Source organism: Myotis lucifugus, unplaced genomic scaffold (assembly GCF_000147115.1).
Source record: "Myotis lucifugus unplaced genomic scaffold, Myoluc2.0 scaffold_2, whole genome shotgun sequence".
Taxonomy (NCBI): domain Eukaryota; kingdom Metazoa; phylum Chordata; class Mammalia; order Chiroptera; family Vespertilionidae; genus Myotis; species Myotis lucifugus.
The window spans coordinates 18205731-18218517 of NW_005871050.1; the positions used below are offsets into that span (position 1 = coordinate 18205731).

The window sequence follows — 12787 nt, forward strand, 5'->3', positions numbered from 1 at the left end:
AATACATACTCATCTTCTAGGGATGGCCCTGGAACTCTCAGGGGATAGTCAAATCCACAGCCATGACTGTGTCTTGGGAGCTTATGTGAATAAAACAAGTCTAAATTTCAGGACTACTGTGAGGCTGAATTGTTGAATATCCTTAGACTAAAGGTGAGAAACCCAGTGAAGGTCCTGTAAATTGATATTCCTACTCTACAAAGTAAGCATCTGTTATCAAAGTTATTCTCAAGTATACATCACTGATCTACGAGACTGTTTTTTCATAGGTAGACTAATATCTGAAACTTTTTCCTTAACTAGGAAACATACCTCAAACCCCAGGGCAGAAGGGAGCATGAATTGTGTCCTGCACATGCATACATTTAGCAAAGAATCAAATTAGAAAGATATCTGTACGAAGGCCTTCATCTAGACCAGCGGTTGCTAACCTTTCGGACCTCACGGACCACCAGTGGTCCACAGACCACCGGTTGGCAACCACTACTTCAAAGGTTTTCTTAAACCAGCGGTTGCCAACCTTTCAGACCTCATGGACCACCAGATTCTAGACATGCCAAGCAACTAGCTTAAAAATGTGTTTTAAATAACCTTTATTCTTAGGAAATCAATTAGGGAAAAAACCTCAACTCCTTTACCATCTGCTCACATGCTGTACCTTCAAAGCCATTTCATTAATGGGGTGGGGTCCGGTGAAAGAAAAGGTAAGAGGAGAAAAAGAAAAATGAGCTCTTCTCTACCATGAGTCTAACATGTATTGAAAGCTAACATTTATTGAAAACATTTATTGCTAAGCACCAGGTGCTGTGTTAAATGTATTACATATGTATCTCATTTAATTCTCAAAATAATCCTACAAAGTAGAAAATACTATCATTACTCAGATTTTCTCAAAGAGAAAACAAAGACTAAGAGAGGTTAGGCAACTTGCCCAGGTAAGCGATACAGTCAGTGTGGTAGGCAGTATCCCAAGATGCCTGTTCCCAGTCTACTGGCCTTGTGTAATCCCCTCCACTTCAGTGTAAGACCTATGAATATTATGAGATGTCACTCCTCCCCTGATTGTTTTAATAAATTGCCTCTGAGATCATCAAAGGGGAGATTATCCTGAGCCTGGCCTAATTAGGTGTTCCTAGAAGAGGAACTAGCCCTTCCTGGAGAGAGAGATTCACCTGTTGGCTTTAAAGAAGCAGACCAGTTATGAAAGCCCCACATGGCTAGGACCTAAGGGTGTCCTCTAGGAGTTGACAACTATCCCCAGCTCAGAGCCAGCAAGAAAACGGACCTGTCAGCCCTACAACCACAAGGAACTGAATTGTGCCAACCTGAAGGACCTTGGGAAAGGCCCCTGAGCCTCCACATGAGAACACAGTTCTGCCAACACCTGTGAAACCCTGAGTAGACTCCAGCTGAGCGCTGCCCATACTTCTGATCCAGAGAAACTGAAATGAGAAGTGTTATTTTAAGCTGCTGTTTGGCAATTTGCCACAGAAACAGAAAACTAATACAGTCAGGATTCAAACCAGGGCTGTCTAACTCTGGTGTGCATGCTTTCAACTACTTCAGTAGTTTCTGTATCAGTTTCACAAATTCCTAACCATTTTTAACTCTTCGAAAAGAATAGAGACATACATTTCTATTGAACAGTAATGGTTATGATCTTTTCCTTTTCTGATGCAGTTTTCAAGTTCTAGAAATGTTTTCATCACATTCTAGTATAGATACACATTTATTGATTCAATAGAAAACTGCTCAAATACAATGTGATAAGAAGTTGTGAAAAAAATCAATAGAATGTAAAACGTAAGATTTTATTTACCGAAAAGACCTTGTTAAAGTAGGTGTGGCTTTGGTAAGGGCTCCAGGCTCAGGCTGTGCTACTTTAGAGTATTTGACTATTGGGTGATCTGTAAGACCTGTCATCTGATGCCTCCAAAGAGATGACAACACATTACCTCTTTTAACAGGGCCCAATTCGTTGAACAGGAGAAGCCAGTGAATTCTCTGCTAGAATGAAATCGATTTAAAGAGAATCCCCAAAAATTAAACCCTGCAGTTGCTTCTTTGAGGTCATCAGTTAACTCCTATTTCATGGTCTCCTTTCACACACAAATACAACCACACAAACAAACTACACATGGCGGCAAATTAGATGAATAATAATAACTAACACTAACTGAGCTGATGCCAAGTGTTTACCATAGATTATCTCATTTAGGCCTCACACTTACCTTATGAAGTAGGTATTACTATCACCATCACTCCCATTTTATATGCAAAGAAACTGGGATTTAGAAAAATTAAGTGACTTTCCCAATATTGAACAACCAGAAAGTGACATTTCAACTCACATGCTGACACCAGAGCAGAGCTCACATTCTCTGTCACTCTGCTGCTGCTCTCCAACTAGGAAGTTCAGCCATCCTTCACAGTACCTAGCAAGGTGCTTTCACATAGGAACGCTCAAGATATGTTTGCTGATAATGATAAGAATGAGGCCTGGGCTAGTAGTAGGTAAGGCTTCCAGGCCATTTATCGCTGTGAGAAGATGGGAGGTGTGGAGAGGGCAGAAGTTGATATGGGATAAGGAAGCAGGCTGAAGGCAGCCCCACACACTTATGTGGGTACCAATTTAAAAGTAAGTGAACAAGGATGAGAACTCCAAATATTTGTTGGCTAACCATATACAAGAAGATTCGATTCTGGCACTAAGATCATAAAAAGAAACTAACCCGGTTTTCCAGAGTTTATTTGGAAAAGTTGCTGCTACACATCTGGAAGTGATTTTCTAATACACTAGTTCCAATGAGTCATCTACAATATTAAGCAATGATTCCATAGGGTGAACCCTGATCATATTTTTCCCTTAAGTGGCATCCACTGAGGTCAATGAAAGGCAAAAGCTGACCCAAACTTGGAGAACCTCATCCTCCACAGCCCCATTTTATATTGTCAAGAACATGAGTTTTAAGAGGTACAGGAATGCAATCTATCTCCCAGCGCTAATGGAAGGCATTCTAATACACTTAATTTCCTTTCACTGGTCATGTGCTGAAGATGGATCCAAAAGCTGCTTGAGGGGATCAGTAACCCGAAGTAGAGTTGGCAGAACAAACATTATGGGGCCCTGTGTAAGCATGGGACAGTCAGAAATGCAGGGTGGGAGGCTCCTGAGCAAAGAATAAGACAACCTGTGGTACACAGAGTACAGCCAGAGTTTAAGACCCTTAAATCTGCCAGCAAGATTTTCCCCAAGGATTACTATAGAAAGGTTGCCAATTCATCCTTGCCCTTTCAGCCACATCCTACTATACTCACTCCACCCATCAACTTTCAACCCATATCATAATGGTTTCCTAATATTTCAAACCTCTTATATTTGTGTTTAGAAGTATTAACTTAAGGCCATTTCCCAGTGTCTTTTGACACTTGGATTTCTTTCAGATTACAAAGGAATGAGTCATGTTCTTTCAGAGACTGTGGAGCCACTTACAAAGACTATTTTAAATCTTTCAGGTGACAAGGGTATTATTTAGTTCCCAGAAACAATCATTGACTAAATGGCTTCCTCAGATTTGAAGGAGTTAATGCAACTTCCCCAGAGATTCTCCTCTCCCCGCCCCCACAGCAATTGGATTTTAAATGGCACAGGAGTTGAAAAAAACCTAAAGCATTAACTCCCATCTTACAAAAGATATAAATTAGTGGGTGTCCATTTGCATTATAAAGGATTCTTTGCTTTGCCAAAGAATTCCAATCAAGTTTATTCAAAAATCAGATTCCCCTAATGTATGCTAAATTTGTACATGGGTGTAATTGAGCAAGCACAGCTGTACCAAAGCCTGAGTTTGATTAGCAAGTACCTGTTCACTGTGCTTTGCATTGCTTCCAGAGTCAGTGAGGTGTCCACCTTAAAATTTCTGACTCACTCCCCCCATTCTAACAATAAAATTGCTTTGCTTTTACCTAGCACTTTTCATCAAAGTCTTCAAAGTGCTCAATACACATTTGCTAGTCTTCATAATTATGCCAAACAAGTTGGCAAGAGAACTGGAAATGCATCCTTCCAATCTTTCAGGGATGGGGGGGGGGGGATAATTAGAACCATCGACAGGCAGAAAAATTAAAATTTCACATAAGTACAAAAGAACTACATTTAAGTTTTGTTTTTTACAAAAAGGAAAACAAAATATTTCATGCTTCTTACTTTTTAAAAATAGGCTTTATTTTTTTAACAGTTCACAGCAAAACTGAGCAGAAATTAGAGTTCAGTTCCCATGTACCTCCTACCCACAAAGAAGCACAGCCTCTCACATTATCAGCATCTCCCATCAGACTGGTGGTATATTTGTTACAATCGATGAACCCAAGTCCATAGTTCAAATTACAATTCACTCTTGGTGTTGTACATTCGATGGGTTCGGACAAATATATAAGGACATGTATCACCATTAGAGTCTCATACGGAGTATTTTCACTGCCTTAAAAATCCCCTGTGCTCTGCTTCTTCATGCCTCCCTCCTCCTACTTAAGTTATCAAGAAGAAAACTCAATTTAATACAACAAATCCATTTTTATATATGCTTTATATTATGATCAGAGTGGGGATTGGAAAAAAAAGAGTGAGAAATGTAGTGGAGAGAAGACAGATGAATAGAAACAACAAAAAACAAACTCAAGGATGGGCATGCTGATGGGAAAAAAGGCACAGTAGAGACAGAAAAAGAGATCCAGCTTACCAAGAAGTGCACCAGAATCTAATTATCTTAAATGTCAGAGGCAAGACCTTTCATTTCAAAGCCAATTCATCAGTAATTTTCCCATGCATTTGTTCTTAAATCCACAGAAATCTCAAGATTATTTTTAAATAAAAAAAAAGATACAGCATGTTCAAAATCAGGAAAATTGCAACCAGAAATCCTTACCATATCAGTGTATATCATCTATTAATTAGCTTTACACTTGAAATTTAAGCTCCTCTAGTGATTAATATTGTTAACGTCAGCAGAGGATGACTATAGTAGCAACAACGTAAGACACATTTCACATGCAAGAAAGATGAGAGCAACTTCACATTTCAGGAAATTCAGGGTAGGCATTTCTGCTTCTCAACAATTATAAAGATAATATGAAATATTAATTACATAGCTATATGGAGACATACAGGCATATACAGCATGTGTGTGAGTGTATATACATATACATGTACTCTCTGAAACTTCAATTTATAAAGAATGCATAGTGATCAAAATTTGGGGAATATTTAAGCAGATAGGAATGAAAAGCAAATGGGAACAAATCAAATTTCTAGAACATCTTAATTATATTGGTTCAACAGAAAGATAATGGGAGATGTACAAACTGATGGTCAAGGACCTGCAGGATTATAGGAGAAATTATCTTAATTATAATAGCACCATGCTAATTACCATATTGATACTGTATGTCATAGAAATATAGCAAACTGAAAAGTATAAAACTTACCTGAAATGTTCATTTTTGTATTATAAAAATACATGGTCATTGGTTGACCTTTTACCCTCGCCCGCCCACATGCATATAAGCATAACCAATGGACACAGAAAATAGGGGGATAAAGGCCTGGGCTGGAGGACAGGGGCGTCTGGGAGAGGACAATGGGGGGAAAGGGGAACATCTGCAATACTTTCAACAATAAAGAATTTAAAAAGCACATGTTCAATGTAAAATGAGTAAACATTTTTATCACATTTATTGGGGTGACATTGGCTAATATGATCATATAGGTTTCTGGTGTAGGTTTCTATGATACAAGATCTGTATATTGCAGTATGCCTACCACCCAAAGTCAAATCATCTTACATTACCAGATGTTAGGCCCCCTTCACCTAACCTCCACCCCCACCCCAATAAACATTTTAAGAACAGAAAATATAAAGCAAGAATAAAAATTACTCATAGTCTCACTACCCAGAAATATGTGTTAATATTATACACACACACATACAGTGTAGACAGAGGCACACTTTTTGAGAATGTTTTCTTTGACTGTAGCAATAAAAATAGCTAATATTTATTCAGTGCTTCCTCGTGTTCTAGGCATTATTTTAAGTGCCTTTCTGTATTATTTTACTCAATCCTTACAGCAACCCTGTGAGGTCAGTACTATCATTATCTCCATTTTACAAATGAGGAAACTGAGGCACAGTGTGATTAAGTAACTAAATTCACATATATCACATATGCATTATTTGATCATAAGCAAAATATGATCAGACCTCGCATGCTGTGTCATAACCTAAATTTTCTCGTCAATAATATAGATGGCTTTTTAATTTTATTTTTAAAGATTTTTTATTGATTTTTAGAGAGAGATGAAGGGAAGAGGGAGAGAGAGAGAAACCTCAATGTGAGAGTGAAACATTCGCATATGCCCCAACCAGGGATCAAACCCACAACCTGGGTATGTGCCCTGACTGGGAATCAAACCCGCCAGCTTTTTGGTGTATAGGACAATACTCCAACCAATTGAGCCACACTGGCAAGGGCTATAGATGGCATTTTAATGATTGCATGATTTTCTGGTGTTTGGATGTATATTTGCCCAGTCCCTCACTTTTGTACATTTAGGCTGTCTAAGTTTGAGTATATGTTTGTTGTTGGCTTTTACTTGTTCAACTATTATAAATAACTCTGTAAGGTTCATTTAGGTCGATACCATTTCCACTGCACAAATGAGCACAAGGAGGTTCCACCAAGTTAAACAGCTTGTACAAGGTAACAGAAATAGTCATGGGAATCACTGGGTCCTTCTGGCCCTGGGACTAAGCATTAGCTCCTTCCACTGTCCTGCCAGATCCTTAGTTATGAGGCAGAATGAAATCAATCCTCTCTAAAACTTGAAGAACTAGTATAATAGGATGAAAAATGCATCCCAAAGACATGCAGGCTGAAAAATGCTCTCTGGCCGTCCCTCTCCCCACCCCACCCTCCACAGGGGTCCTCAAACTACGGCCCCGCGGGCCACATGCAAATACAAATATTGTATTTGTTCCCGTTTTGTTTTTTTTACTTCAAAATAAGATATGTGCAGTATGCATAGGAATTTGTTCATAATTTTTTTTAAACTATAGTCCGGCCCTCCAACGGTCTGAGGGACAGTGAACTGGCCCCCTGTTTAAAAAGTTTGAGGACCCCTGCTCCAAGACATACACCCATTGAAATCCCTGGAACCTGCTAACATTCCCATAAAGGGTCTTTACACAGGTGACTGAGTCAAGGGTCTTCAGATAAGGACATCATCCTGGATGATCTGGGTGAGTCCTAAATGCAATCACAAACATCTCTATATAAGAAAGAGGGAGATTTCACACAACTGAAGAGAAGACGATTTGCAGCCACAAGCCAAGGAATGCTGGCAGCTAAGGGAGCTGGGAGACGCAAAAATGGATCCTTCCCTAAACTCTCCAGAGGAAGTGTGGCCCAGTGATACCGATTTCTGATTTCTAGAAGGGAATAAATGTGTTATTTTAAGCCACCCAGTTTGTGACCATTTGTTACAGCAGCCACAGGAAACCAATACAAACTGGAAAGAGGCTATAATCCTGCAGGAGCAATGTGCTCCAAATTGGGGGGGGGGGGAAGGTTTCACCCAAGCCCTTCAGGAGGCACAGGATTCCCTTTAGCAGGGAAGGGTTTGGAAGGGCATTCTAGGAAGAGGGGTCAGCATATGCAGAGGCATGGAGGTAAGAAAATGTACAGTGCGTTTGGGCAGCAGCAATGGGCAGTATCAATGTAAGAAACATTCAAACCTGTGGAGAATTTTTGTGAGTTTACTTGAACCAAACTGTCGACAATTACTGGGAGACAGAATCTCAACTGAGAATGGCAGTTTTGCACCTTATTTTATACACTAGAGGCCCAATTCACAAAATTCGTGGCTCAGCCCTCGCAAACATGGCAGCTTGCCTTGGCCCTCACAGCCCCAGCTTCGTCTGGAAGGTTGTCCAGAAGGACATCCGGAAGGTCGTTTGGTTGTCCGGTCTAATTACCATATTACACTTTTATTATTATAGATTACAATCAAAAGAGTTATATGAAATTCACTGGTGATAGATTGGCTAAGCAAAAAGGAGGGGGGCCTCTGGGATTGGATAAAAATGATAGGCATATACATCTTTTACATAGATGGGTACAGGATAATTAACAGTCAACAATTAACACTTGATAACTATAACTATGAGGGGATTTGTGGTGGTCTCTGCTCTGGTGTGGTTGTTAGGGTCGAAAAAGGGAAGTTACCTTGACATTCCAAAGGTATGTTATCTTAGATGCAAAATACAATAGACAGGCTCGGTTAACATAAAGATTGACTTTGGTCAGAGAAGATTCTAGCCTAGGACACGACTACCCACCATGACCTGCTTTTAGCTTGAAAGGTTTACTTTCAGACCATCCTATGTGGTTACTTAGGTCTCTGAGTTTGTAAGGCCGCCGCACAGGCCTTCCCTGAGCTTGTCAGGTTTAGCATGTGGCTCCTTTTTATCCACAGCTATGACTTGGCTAGAATACAGGTAGGAATGTGATGGAAGAGGATTCAAAGGTGGAAAGGGCCTTCCTGGTGGACAGGAAGGGCTGCTAAGAAATCTGGGTGCTCATTCATGGTAATGTAGAGCCAGTGCCGATGGAGTTGGTATCTTCATGGGTTTGGGAATGTGGGTATTTTCCCTCATCTTCTCTTGAGAGGCAACAGAATGATGGTCAGTTACTAGCTAGAAAGACAATAACATTTTTGCTTACTGTTAAAATGGTCCATCCTGATTTCAAATAGCCAAAACAAAACAAAACAAAAAACACCAAACACACACACACACACACACACACACACACACACACACGCACGCACGCGCACTCACGCAAAATGAAAACAAAAAAACAACCCTGGGGATATGGGAACAAAATCCTGCCTAAATTATTTCTCTAGGGAAGTGGGGGATAGCAGTGAAACAGACCTACTCAATTCTACCTGGTGTCAACTGGGAAGATGCTCCTGCCCCGCCCCCCCCAACACACACACACCTCCCCGCCCCCACCCCCCTGCAGAAGACAGACCAACTCTGAAATGTACTTGGTTGCTCTGACCTGGGCATGGCTTCTGGCAAATAATTACCCAAACAAAGCAAAATCCTCCATTCAGTTGGGCCACTGGAACTTCATCTGTCTCTCACTTGGAAGGTTTTACTTTTGAAAGCTCTACTAAGCCAAAGGCCCTTCTTTTTCCCAATTAAATCGACCAGAAAAAAAAAGTGATATAAACTGGGCTCTGTAGTTGTAATTATATCATTTCTTAAACTCTTCATTCTTACGCCATAATTTCACAGAACAGAACCTCCACTTCTTTTAGTTGGAACTAAATCCAAAGCCAGGACATTTTAGGGAATAACCTTGCCAGATGTGTAGCTCCACAACATTCCCTTACCATCCAGGTCATTGAATTTCCAGAAAAGGCAACCAGCCATCACTTGGTCAGGCCTCTGGAATTTTCCATCTTTGGCTAAAGAAAAATAAACACAGTAATAGTCCTGTCCCATGGAGAACACTTTTTGAGCAAACACTGAGGAGAAAGAGAAGGAAAAGGTGAGAAAAAGATGAGAAGGGGGGAATGGAAATGTATCCACAATGGAATGAGCATGGCGGAAGGGAAAGCAAAGGGGCTGGCTATGGGAGAGCTTATGGCAGTGGAGTTGGACCAGGGCGCCAGTTATACAGATTATCTTGGAAGGTGAGTGACAGTGCAGAGAGGTGAACAGTAGGAGCAGCAGTTGAGGAAAATCAGAATGAGGGGATAACAATAGGGGACAGAAGGTGGAAAGGGGAAAAAAGCAACTTGGTAGGGAGAGGATATAGTAAGAGGAAGCCAGTCCCAGTGAGGGCTACTCTCACAGGAAATCGCAAGGGCCCAGAGGGACACCCTTCAATGCTTCCTTTCCTGTCTAGCAGGGTTTGCTGCCTTGAGAAATATGGGTCTGGTAACAGTTGTGAGCTGTAGCCCCCTTCTACCTGAGGATAAAGGAAGTGAGGGTAGGCCAGGGGTGGGCAAACTTTTTGACTCGAGGGCCACAATGGGTTCTTAAACTGGACCGGAGGGCTGGAACAAAAGCATGGATGGAGTGTTTGTGTGAACTAATATAAATTCAAAGTAAACATCATTACATAAAAGGGAACGGTCTTTTTTTTTTTTTTTCGTTTTATTCATTTCAAATAGGCCGGATCCAGCCCGCTGGCGGTAGTTTGCCCACAGCTGGGGTAGGCCAACCTGACACGTGAGTCCCCCCACCCTAGAATCCTCAAAAGAAATCTGGCCTTTACAGGTTTCTGGTGGTCACAAGTCTCTGTCCATCTAAATTGGAGAACTGGGTTCCTACTATCATAATCAGTGGGGAAATGCATACAAGTATTCACTATGTTCCTTAACTAATTGTCTTAGGGTCTTGAATTATGCAAGTTTACAGTGTGCAACTTGGGACACTCGCTGCTTGGGACACTCTTCAAAACAAGAGGCGGTTGTTGCAAGGCAGTGTTATTTTACTTGCAGCAAGGAAAAGAGACAAGAATTCTTACCTAAAGCTCTGCCTCCCTGAAGGAAAGCTTAGCCATGGCTTATATATGCTATTTGGTCAATTACATGTTGATTTCTTCTTTGCAATTGGCTACTTTCATCCCTTTGTATTCCTGTCAGCTCATCTGTTCACAACTGCATCTACAAAATACTATGCTATGCTATATTTTATCATTTAGCAAGAAATAACATTTAGAAATGCCCAGACCTTGAGACCCTTGTCCTATCTAACAGTTCCATTTACCTAGTACAATTTCTAAAGGGTTGATTTCTTCCTGTCTGAATCTAAAAATATACTGCTACCCTCATTAAATATTGTTAATATTTTAATCTCTGGTCTTTTGATCTATTACAATGGGGGGGACCTCTTCCTTCCATCTTAACGTTTTTTATCTTTTAGTTTCCTCAAATTAAGTCCTTGTCTTGCCTTCCCTTCCCCGACCCCCTCTGCAATCTTGCCCTAAGTGGCTTTAATCCATTAAAAAGAAATCAGTGGAAATAGATTCTCTGCTTCTTTTCAATTCAAGCAACAGTTCTAAAAGCATTTCCCTTGGGATTTGAGCATGAACCGAAGAGTATCTTTCTTTTCCTTCAGCTAAGGCTCTCTCCCACAGCTCAGCATGCCTTTCTCTCCCTTTAGCTCCCTCTCTAACAACACACTTGCTTTCTATTTCTAGTTCTTTCTAGTATACACCACAGCCCCAGATGTTCAAGTTCTAAGTCATTAAACCTGTCACAAAGCTCATTGATTGAATGCATATATACCACGCCCCATAAACCATGAAGGTCAGATGAGAGCCTGTAACAAAGCAAAAATCCTCTTGCCCTGACCAGGTAGCTCAGTTGGTTAGAGCATCATCCCTATCCATCAAGGTTGCTGGTTCAATCCCCAGTCAGGGCACATCAACCAATGAATGCAAAAATAAATAGAACAAATCCATGTTTCTCTCTCTCTCTCTCTCTCAATAAGTAAAAAATTAAAAAGCAAAAATCTCCAACAGAAAAGCAGTAAATCAGTAAAAGAATATGAAATAAAATATAATAAGCCAGGTTGAAGGGAAAGAGCCTTAATTTGAAGAAAATGAACACCAGTTTCTAAAGAAGATTTAAATAGAACTGCAGTTAATAAATACCCTTTCATGTTTTGGAAATAGTAGAGATTAGTAGTATATAAATACATTAGAAAAAAAGTTTAAGATAATTATAGTGAAAACATCTGAATTTTTTGGCTTATAAAGAGAATTGAAACTGTTTTCCTATTGAGGTAGAAAAAAAAGGATAATGGAACAAGAGAAAGTGAGCGGTTAATGTATATTTTATACATATTTTGAAATAAAATCTGGGGGTTTCCTAACTTTTTACATAACAATTTTCAGTCCACCACAGCCAAGTCAGTTATCCAAGGGTCTAAAAAAAAGGAAAGAAAAACTAGGCTAGGCCTCTGAGAAATATAGCCATGGCCAATTAGAATTGATGTAAAAATAGAAAATGCAATCCACATCTGATAGAGTACTTCTTCGCGGCAATAAGGCTCTCTGCCATCAGCTCATCATGGATATTTTACTAACCAGAATAAGGAGGGCTGGTGCTAATGCGATCAGCCAGGAAGCTTTTGTGGTGCCTGTCTCTAAAATGGCAGTGACTGGATTTGGCGAAGAGAGGAAGTTTCAATTTCTATCTCAATTGAAATCATGAAGCCGGAAGGAATATGAGATTTTCCAGTCCTCTCTGCTTCTCTAATCATGTGTTTTAGAAACCCATTTCTGAGAAAGGGTCCTGCAGTTACCTTGGGAATGCAAGAGGGACAAGTACAGTCTAACTTGACCTTCAGGATGGTTGAAGTGCGTCTCACATGGGACATATGAGCGTTGTCTTAGGGCTTATCAGCCAAAGAATTATTCTGTGATGTGAAACCATCCCTTTATTTTAAACACACACACACACACACACACACACACACACACACACACACACACCCCTCTTTACTCTGTTCTTTAACTGAGGCTGGAAAATTCCATAAGCCTAACCTGGCTAAGTGCCTGCTAAGTGTCTGGCCAGCTTGTATCCTGAAACACCTCAAGTCTGAAAGCAGTGCCCACTTACAAGAACTCCAGACTGAGGGGAGTTTTGTGTGGGATAAAAAATTTAATTATGAAGAATTAAAAAAACAACATTCAAATTGAAACTGCA

The 12787-nt window shown here is 40.3% G+C and overlaps 1 protein-coding gene across 4 annotated transcripts in view; it reads right to left on the reverse strand.

Annotated features, from left to right (window-relative positions):
- Window positions 1-12787, reverse strand: part of DOCK11 (dedicator of cytokinesis 11) — a 190179-nt gene that overhangs the window by 164710 nt on the left and 12682 nt on the right. The window lies entirely within an intron of this gene.